Consider the following 10,582-nt stretch of genomic DNA (forward strand, 5'->3'; position numbering starts at 1 on the left):
TGGATAAAGTCTATTACGTTGCGTACTCACCAACCTCCCTTCAGTAATAAAAGTAGACTCTGAAGCCACAGTAAAAACTGGTATGGCATAAATATCTCTAATAATAAGTTGTAAGGTCAAAATTTGAGGTCCAGTTAGTTTTCACCAGTTCAATATATCAAAATTCATTTTATTTGGTATGACTTCTTCATCCAAGTAACGATTTAACTCTGATTTTACTTTTAATTTCTTCTTTTTTATCTTTGAAACAAAATCATCATAGTCTCTCAAAATTTTCAATTTAGTAACACCAACACCATCTAAGGATAAAAAGCTTGAAATAGAAGGTCATTCTTCTTTTTCCAAAGCCAACTTTTCCTCATACTCTTTAAACAAATTATGACATATTTGCACAATCATTTCAATTTCAAATTTAGCATTTTTTTCATAAATCCTTTTCAAAGTAATACTCCAACAATTCTGTTTTGTACCTTAGATCTAAAATTGTGGCAACACCCATTATACCATGCACATCATTGTAATATTTTTCAAATTTGCCTAACATGCTCATAGCTATACATGAAATAATTTATTGGTATGCATAATCCATTCATTCAATGCTAATATGATTTTATAAATATTAGAAAAATAAAGATTTGTAATAGCATATTTTGTGCCAGAAAACCTTTCAGTGATATCATAAAACAATTTTAACTTCTCACAAATCTTGGTTGCAATCATCCAATCATTTTCAGTTGGCAAATATTTGTACAAAAGATCACTATGTAATTGCACACAATGAGAAAAAACATCTTTATAAAACAAAGCTGTTTGAAGTATCAAGTAAGTAGAGTTCTATCATGTTTTGACATCAACATACAACTTTTTTAAAGTTGAAATGTGCATTTGACGCATTGCCTCTTCAAATTTTTTCCACTTCTTTGGTGAAGCATCTTAAAAAAGGACACTATCATGAATTCTTTTAATTCCATCTCCAATCACACCTAATCCATCTTTCACAATCAAATGTAAGATGTGTACACAACAACATATATGAAAAAAAATCCCATTAAACAAAAGTGCATCACAACCAATTCTATCAAGAACAACTTAATAACACTATCATTCACACTATAATTATCCACTGTAATAGATGAAAGTTTTCTATCAATATTTCAATCTAAGAAACATTTAATCAAACTTGAAGCAATGACCTCTTTCGTATGTGGAGTTGGCACATATTCAAACCTAATTAAACAATCAATTATTGACACTAATTTAATCATTAATTCAATAATAATAATTACTTAATAAAAATGAACACTATCAAAATAAGACAATTTAATAAAATATACTTGATGATGTATTTTTGTAAGTTTCATTGATTATCAATGTAATGAATAGTGATAGCCATGTATCCTTTTTTTTGGTGATCAGTAGTCCACATATCAGTTGTGATAGCAATTTTTCCTTCATTAGCTTCCAACTTGGATATTGTTTTTGCTTTTTCCTCTTTAAAAATCTTCAAAATATCACTCTTTATAATATTTCGAGAAGGCATAGCAAACAAAGATTAGAGATTATAAGAATACTTTCTAAATTGCACATGATCAACCATTGATAAGGGATATTCAAGCATGATTATCATGTTGGTAAGCTCCTTCTTTGTGACATTTTGATCAAAGAAAAAGTTTTTTAGTGTTACTTTTCCATATGCCTTCATTTGATTTGTTACCAGCACTTGTTGATAAATATCCATTTGAAATTGCTTGCTGTACCTCTTTGAATGCTCACGCAAATGACTTGTCCCATTCTTAGAAGCACCACCAAGCTTTTTCTTACTATAATTGCATATTGCCTTCCATTCATTATTGATCTTCTCTTTTTTAAAATGTTTCCATACTTATGATTTTAGCTTACTTGAGTAATACCCACTATCATTAACTTCAGCACCCTCGTTAGTCACACTTAATGATGGAGTTGCATTTTCATCAAATGTTGGAATGGAAGTTTGCTGAATTGGTAATTGATGTGTGGTAGAAGCAAGAGGTGTTAAGGAACACAAATTATCTCCCAAATTAGACATTAAATTATGTTTTAAATTATTTATTTAAAATAATATTTTCATATATATATATGTCTTATATAAATAAAGTTATTATGTAATATCTTAATTTAATAAAAATATCAAATATATATATAATTAAGATATAATCCACCTACCATCCATTATATGAATTTGATTTATTTTAACTTTTGTTTAACCCTTATTCGAGATCTCAACATATTATCATCTGTTCCTTTCTTTTTTTTATTTTTTTTGTTTTCTCTTTAATTTTTTTTTAAATTTCAACTCTTTTAATTTAGATAAATTTTGTGAAAAAACAATGTAGGTGCTCACATGACACCTCAATTTTCTTTTTTTCTTTTCAATTTTTTTAATTAGATAAATTTTACGACAAAAGGAGCTGATAGATAAGAATTGTAAAATAATTTGTATCAGACAAGGTCTCACTCATTTGAGATATCCACATAGTACCTTAGTGAGCTTTCCTTTTTTTTTTTTTTTTAAATTTCTTTTTTTCTTTTCTTTCATTTTTTTCTTTTTAATAAAAGTAATATTGTAAAAAAAAAAAACTATGGATGTGTCTATGTGGCACCCCATTTGGGTTTTTTACCTTCTATTTTTTGTATTTTTTAATTAGACAAATTTTGCAAAAAAGAAAAAAAAAAGGTGCTAATTGATCACTGCAACAATTAAGATTTTTAGTAATAATTTTCCTATAACTATAAGAAATTTTGTCACAAATATTAAGTTCTTTGTGACAAAATTTCCTATGACACAATTATAATAGGTAATTGTGATATATTGTTATTTGGTCACTGATATATTAATAATTGTGACGATTATTATTTTTTCATAATTAAATCATCACTATAAGTATGTTATTGTGATATAAAATTATTTTTCACTATAAAATCGTTACTGATAAAGTGTACAAATTGGCGACAAGTGATTTTTGGCGGGAAATAAAGTATGGCTCCCTTCACAAGTCAATATACTATGAAGTTTAATCAATAATTTACCACAATGCAAAACTTGCATAAAAAAGATTTTGCTATAAGATCGCATTCAACATGCATAAATCTTGTTGAGGTGGCTAGTGTTATAATTTACCAAATAATATTCTTAAAAAAATCAAATAATATCAACCATTAACCCCACAAAAGAGATCTAAAAATAATGATGTTTTAATTGGGAAAAGAACTAGAGGCAAATAAATTTAAATGGATTCTTGCTCAAATAAATTTTACATAATCTCAAACCCATATTTTTAATCCATAAAAAATTATAAACTACAATTCCTTAAAAAAAATAAATTGTTTAAATCAAAATAAAACTAAAGTATGAATATTTTAATCATATTACAAACAAGATTTTAAGTAAAAATATTACCCTTCAACAAAATTTGACGGCTCCTTACTAAGATAAAAACAAAAAATTTATTTTTTCAATAGACTTTGATAGGTAAGGTTTTTTTTTTTTTTTTTATCTTGCATTGTGCTTCTTTGTCTTTTATTTATTGTGAATTCTATACATTAATAGATGAGTTTGCTGCCTAATAAAACCCTAATTTTTAGGAGAGAAAGCAATTCTTAAAAGTTAAAACAATTCTCCACCCAAATAAAAATAAGATTTTGTTGCCTAATAAAGATTTCACAATTGACTTTTTACAAAGATAATTAGTAATTTATTAGGCGGCAATTTATTATCAATATGAATTATTGAATGTACTGCCTAACAAAGATTTTGCAACTAACAAAGTTTCATATATGAATTATTGAAGTATTTGTATGAAACAAATAGTTTCATATGTAATTTTTTTATTTTTTAAAGTGAATCAAATACATGACATTATGGCCTATACTGAATGAAAACAAATGCAAAATGTGAATAAAAGACAACAAGTTTAGAACAAGTTTATAAAGTGGAAAATATTTTTTAAGTTTAGAAAGTTTTTAACATTTTTTTTATCTACAATTACGTTTGTTTTAATTAGGGTATTAAAGTTCATTTTTTCTAATCTTTATTGTCTATATTATATGTACTCACTAGCTTGTTACCCATGTAATGTATGGATTATTTTTATATATTTAAATGTATTTAAATATATAAATTAATATTATTCAAATTTTTAGATGTTCAATATATATGTAACTTACAAATAATATAATTTAATGATACATAAATTATTATTGCGATAAAAAATTAATTTCTTAAATTTGTCAATATAAATTGTGACAAATCAATTTCTAGTCATCATAATAATTTCAATAATGACGATTTCAATTGTCATAGTGATAAATTTGTAATAATGATGATATATAGTCGATAGTAATAAATTTGTAATAGTAATGATATATAGTCAATAGTAATATATTATGTTTAATTATGACAAAAATTATCGAAATAAAAAGTAAAGTATTATGTGACAAACTATTTTTTCTTCACAATAATGTCTAATAGTAGTGACCACTTTATATGTCGTCAACTTGTGAAGGGAGCCCAAATTGATCTTTAAAAATGTTAAGACTTAAGAGGAAATCTTTGCTACTCTATGTTAGTGTGCTCACATGTAAGTGACCTAGCAACAAATCAAACATTGTGACAGTGTTAGATATTTAAATTAGAAAACATAGAAATAAATTATTGCAAGCCTTCTTTCACTGGGTATTGAAAATTTTATTAAACTGATTAAGTAGATTTAACTTTGTTTTTCATACCCTTGTTTATTTATCTCAAATAAATTAAATTTAGAATTATTGAGGGATATTGTACAACTTTTGAATTTGATGAATTACAATTATGCATCCTAATTGAAATATTAATTAGCTTTCAGAAACAAAATAGTTAATATTTTATGACGCAAGTTTTTGGTGAATTCAAGTAATGCACAACATAATACTCACGTGGAGCATTTTGCTCTTGCTTTGGGAACAAAGTGAAATTACTCACGTGGTGTAAATGTTAAAGGGAGCATATCTACTTCTTAAGAAAAAAAATTGCATTATTGTAGAAACAAAAGTTACAAAAAAATGTGTAGAGAAAAAAGTTGAAAGGCTTACTAAAATCACAAAAAAAACAAGAGAAGACCAACATCCAACTTCAAAAAAAAAAAAAATTGAAGCTCAACATAAAAAACTTATTGCTTAAGGTAAGACTATTGAGAAACAAACTATGGAATTGAAACAAGTGAAAGATGTATTTAGCAGGTGAAGGATTAATTTTTAGTTTGTTATCCAATGCATCTACATCAAATTCCCTAGGTAATGATGTAAGTATAATAATTAAATAATTAATGTCACTTATTAATATTATAATAATAATTATATAAAATATTTTTTTACTATTTGTTGATTTTTTTTCTTATTTTTGTTTGTTTTGTAGGAAAATAATGAAGAGTAAACTTTACTAGGATCAACTATGGACTTATAGCTTGAATTTTCACTTGGACATTATCATATTTGTGGTCTAAAATTTTTTCAATAATTATTTCATTTTTTGGTAGAAAAATACTAATATGGTTTTATTGATAATTGTATTTTTTATATTACTTTTGAGCTTGGATTTAAGAAATTTAAAACATGATGTGTGTATATATATATATATATATATATATATATATTGGTATTTTATTTGTCATTATTGTTATCATTTTCTTTTATTTTTAAAATAGATAAGGTGACTGCATTTTATGTCCCTATAATCATATTTTATTTTGAAATAACCTTTTGGTAACTATTATTTTGTAACTACAAATGCAATTTTTTTGTGACAATTTTGTTTATAGTCACTAATGATAGTATTTTTTTATAAATTGACAGATTTTTTTGTAACAATAATTAATTTATTAGTTACAATAATTATTGCAAGAAATAATTTTAATATTTGTGAAATAATTTATTTGACACTATTTCAATGAATACCAATGAAGAAGATTTTGTCACTAATAAAAATAACATGAGTAACTATAATTTTGTAATTATTGCTATACTTTCAGAGTTGATATTATCGTCACAAGAAAATCATGTTATTATGACAACTTTTTTCGTCATTATTTTAATTTGTTAGAGGTGAAAAGATTGTCACAATAAAATAAGCTATTGTGACAACTTATTTTTAGTCACATATTCTAATACTTTTAATGTCAAAATTTGTATCACAAAAAAAAAAAAAAGCTGTTGTGGCAACTTAGTAAGTATCGTCACTAATATAATAGTGACAAAGTTATTTGTGATGACTTTAAAATTAGTTACTATAAATTTTAGTGACTAAATTTTATACTTTTAGTGACAATTTTTTCTCCATTAAAAATATTATTTCTTGTAGTGGATAGAAATGAAAAAACAATCCATATCCAATAGATTTTGATTTATCCTAATCTAGTAAAAGATGAATTTTTTTTAAAAAAATTAGGATTGAGTTGAGATGGGATGAGTTTTTTTTTTAAAAAATGAGATCAAGTCATAAGCGTGTTTATGGTGCTATCTTGACACATTTTGATGTGTACATAAAAGTATATATTTTATTAATTATTTAGATTTATACATATGTATGTATTATATTAATAAAGTAATTTTTTATCTTAATTTAAGAAATTTATATTTTAAACTCAATATGATACGTTAATATGACACTTTCTATTAGCTCTTTTTTTTTTCTTTTTTTTACTCATTTTTAGTTTTTTTTATCATTTTTTTCATTTACTCTTTTCCCATTTTTTTGATTTTATTTTTTAAAATTAATTTTATGAGAAAATTAGGCCAATTAAAATATCCATGTTTCATTTCTATTTGTTTTTCTTTTCTTTCATTTTTTAATTTGATACATTTTCCAAAAAAATACAGTGAAGAGGTATAACAAAACAAAAAAATTCTGACCTGCAACTAGATCGAATAATTTAAAATACGACAATGTGATACAATACGAAAGTAATACAAAAAAAATAAGGAAGTAATATGGGTTAAATTTTTAACACAAACTATATATGAGTTTAACAAAAAAGAATATAAATTTCATGCTTTTCATATAGATACAAATTGTGACATATAATTTTTGTATAAAATACAATATAAATATATCAATTTTTATTATTTTAAATGATATAAATACACTAATTGCTAAATCTAATACGCGGGCACATTTCTAATAATGTTAGATGCTTTGACTGTCCAATAGGAGGTAGACAAATCATGGTAGGTTCTCGGATGGATTTGATGAATGAACATGCTTATTAATAGGAAAATGTTATTACAGCTCTTTGAAGAACAAATTTAGAGAAATTCCATCTCTTTAGGCTTTGTAAGATGACCATCTTATACACCTCATTATTCTACAGACATTTTCCTCCATAGCCTGCATTTCTGAATAGTGCTTATTTTATGCCTTCAGAACTTATAAATGTCTTCTCCTCTACTACCTAATACAATAGAAGAAATACTTACAGAAGAAATGTTGGTGGGTTTAAAACATATACATCAACATAAACTTCAAAAAATTTAAGATAAAAAAGCATTCAAGGCCTAATGCTTCCAATGTATTTACTGAAGATAGCAGCAATCCTGCCATCTTGTTTTGGTTGTACAGCAGATAGCTACAAAAAATAAAGATTCATATTTAAAAGAAAATTCATTTATAGAAAAACAAAAAAACACCAAACTTTGTTCTTTATAAACCACGTAAAATCATTGATAGCCAAATAGAGAGTTAACAATTTCTTTTTATTTTAAAGAAAGAAGATTATGGGTTATATAACTAATTCAAGAAGGATTTGTCCAAATAAAAAGAGACTTCTAAAAGAAAGTGAGACTCAAACAGCTTTTTTGCAAAAGCTTGAAATTTTCTTCACTAATAGAGGTAGCAAGTAGAAAGTAGCAAGTGAGAAATTACGGAGGAAGCGGGTAATTCTGCAAAAAAAAAAAAAAAAGCGAGTTTTGGTGGACGTGGGTAATTGCAACGCAAGTTTTGTGTTCTGCAGAATTAAGAGAAATAAATTGTGTAAAGAAAAGTAAAAAGGCTTTTGAGAGTTACAAGGGGTTTCCTATTCCACTACTTGAATTGTAAATGATGTGACCTTTTGAATAAGCATATGTTAAAATTTAAAAATGATTGTTTAGGGGCGACTGCCCTTAGCATTCCTAGCTAACTATAATATGAAGACAAAAATGCCATTCATATTAACCTAACTAATTGCAATTATTAACCACTTTTGACGAAGTTATTTTTCTTTATGCATTTTACTCTATTTTCTTAATATTTTTTACAGTATTTTTTTTATTTTAAATTTTATAATATTTTTCCTTTTTATAAAATTTTTATTATTTCATATTTTTCGTTTTTCCATGTAATAAATTAATACACACATCTATAAATAAATAAATAGGACAAATATTTAAATGAATAATCGAATAAATAACTACAAAATACATTATCTATATATTTAGTAAACATTTAAATTTGAGTAAAAATATATATGAATAAATATATAAGTAATAAAGTAAATAATTAATTTTTAAAATTATTTGTATTTTGATATAAACAAAAATTATTAATTTTATTTAATTTTGTTAGCTTTAAAAAGGTCAAATATGTTATAAATTTGCATAATAATATATTTATTATCAAATTCAGTTGTGTTATCATTTTAATGTAGCTAAATTAGTAAGGGTGGAATAAGAATATTTGAGCAAAGATTTTAGGTTTCTTTTTGCTTGAAAATTGATATTCAACCTTTCTCACAAATTCATTAAGTTATTGTCGCATTAGAGCAGATTGCAACATATCAACAAAAAATTCGTAAATTAAAATAATTAAACGAATCAAAGGCTGATGATCTATCTGCTCTCAAATTTTAAATTTATGTGTGCATGAGGAAACCCAGACTTGCTTACGGCATGAGAGAAAGCCCAAAGGATAGTATTTTTTTTTTTTTTTAAATTAAGATCGTTCGGATATGAATCCTAATGACTGAAACTAAAGATGCAGTATTCTACTAAGAAATTAGGTGAGTGTTGACAAAGGACAGTATATCTGTGAACCATAGAAGGCAAATATTAATTATAATTATAATTTGTAATTAATTAGCTCCTACCAAGATAATAAGACTATATATTTATGGAAATTAAAGTATAACTAGAGGAAAATGTGAAGATACACCCAACATTATGTTCTACTCAGCAGAAAAAGATTAGCCAAATAGCTTCAGAGATTAAGAGATTCCGACACCAAGAAAGTCTATCAAGGAAACATCCATGTGCTTCATTGATCCTACTCCTTGATATTCCCCAGAAACTATATGTAGATTCCATAGTGCAGATGGGTTATCATTGAACTCCACTAAGCCTCCCCTGGAGTTTTCACCTTCACTTCCAAAACCATTAGCAAAATTTGAGAATCTGAATGAATGCTGAAGATGAACAGCCTTGGAGATCCAATGCAACTATCGCAGTCTTTGTTTGCAAATTGATTCTGATTGCTTGCCCTGGCATAACCTGACGAATCGTTTGAGATTGTTGATCCACATCCACTCAGCCAAGAAGGTTGTGATGAGCTTGAAGAAGATAGTAACGTGAAACCCTGTCTGTCAGTGACTTGAAACCTGCAAACCCGGCCTCACTTAGAGTCTTCACACTTTGGTTGAGGCCTGATCAAAAACCTTTCAAATTTGCCACTAATGTTTATGTTTGAGTGATCAGGATTTCCCTTCTGGTCAGTTCTGTTGCAATAGGATAACAATTTTTCTCTTTTTCTTCTTGCCATGATAACATGGTAGTAGTTCTTGACAGCGTTATCGGTTCTTCCAGTGAAAAGCCTAGCTATAGAAGCCCATTTGTTTCCTTGAATCCGATGATTAGTAAGGAGCATCTCTTCGTCCTCTTCTGTAAATGGCTTTTTTATATAATAGGATCAAGTTGGTTGTACCATCTCAGTCTGCAGCTATTCCCTACAAACACACCAAGATATATATTGAATAAAACTGTTTCTTAAAAGTAAAACGAGAGCAATTCAGAGATTGATCTAAATTGACATGCCCACCTGATCTTCCCTCAAGATGTTGCGCAATAATATTCCAATTCTTGGGACCAAATTGTGCAACAAGCTGCAGGAGTTGTTCATCTTCAGCGGGTCTCCAATGACCTCTATGACAACTTTTCTCACTATCACAACTATTGCCTCTAAAATTTCCCATCACACAAAATTGCAAATAGTCACAACCGATCAATGACACAAGAAATAAGATATCATAACAGGTTTAAGAAGAAAAATTTAGAGGAAAAAAATAGGCTTGTTTTTTAGGGTTACAGATGAGAAGTCGCTTTTTTTCTATATGCAAGATAGGCTGTGCTATTTATATACACATAAACAATTAACAACTGATGACTATGAGTGAGTGAGGCCATTGCTGTGCCATTTATATATACATAAACGATTAACAACTGATGACTCTGAGTGAGTAAGGCCATTGACTCATTGCCTATTAGTTTTTTCAATTAATTAATATTCTTCCAAGACTTCCATCCACCCGTTTTTCTTCTCTCTCTC

General features: G+C 26.6%; 1 pseudogene; it reads right to left on the reverse strand.

Annotated features, from left to right (window-relative positions):
* Positions 1–9,309: 9,309 nt before the first annotated feature.
* On the reverse strand, positions 9,310–10,229 carry LOC111300980 (uncharacterized; annotated as a pseudogene).
* Positions 10,230–10,582: the final 353 nt, after the last annotated feature.

The sequence above is a fragment of the Durio zibethinus genome, chromosome 18, assembly GCF_047325235.1.
Source record: "Durio zibethinus cultivar Kanyao isolate XHJ-2024 chromosome 18, ASM4732523v1, whole genome shotgun sequence".
Classification (NCBI taxonomy): Eukaryota; Viridiplantae; Streptophyta; class Magnoliopsida; order Malvales; family Malvaceae; genus Durio; species Durio zibethinus.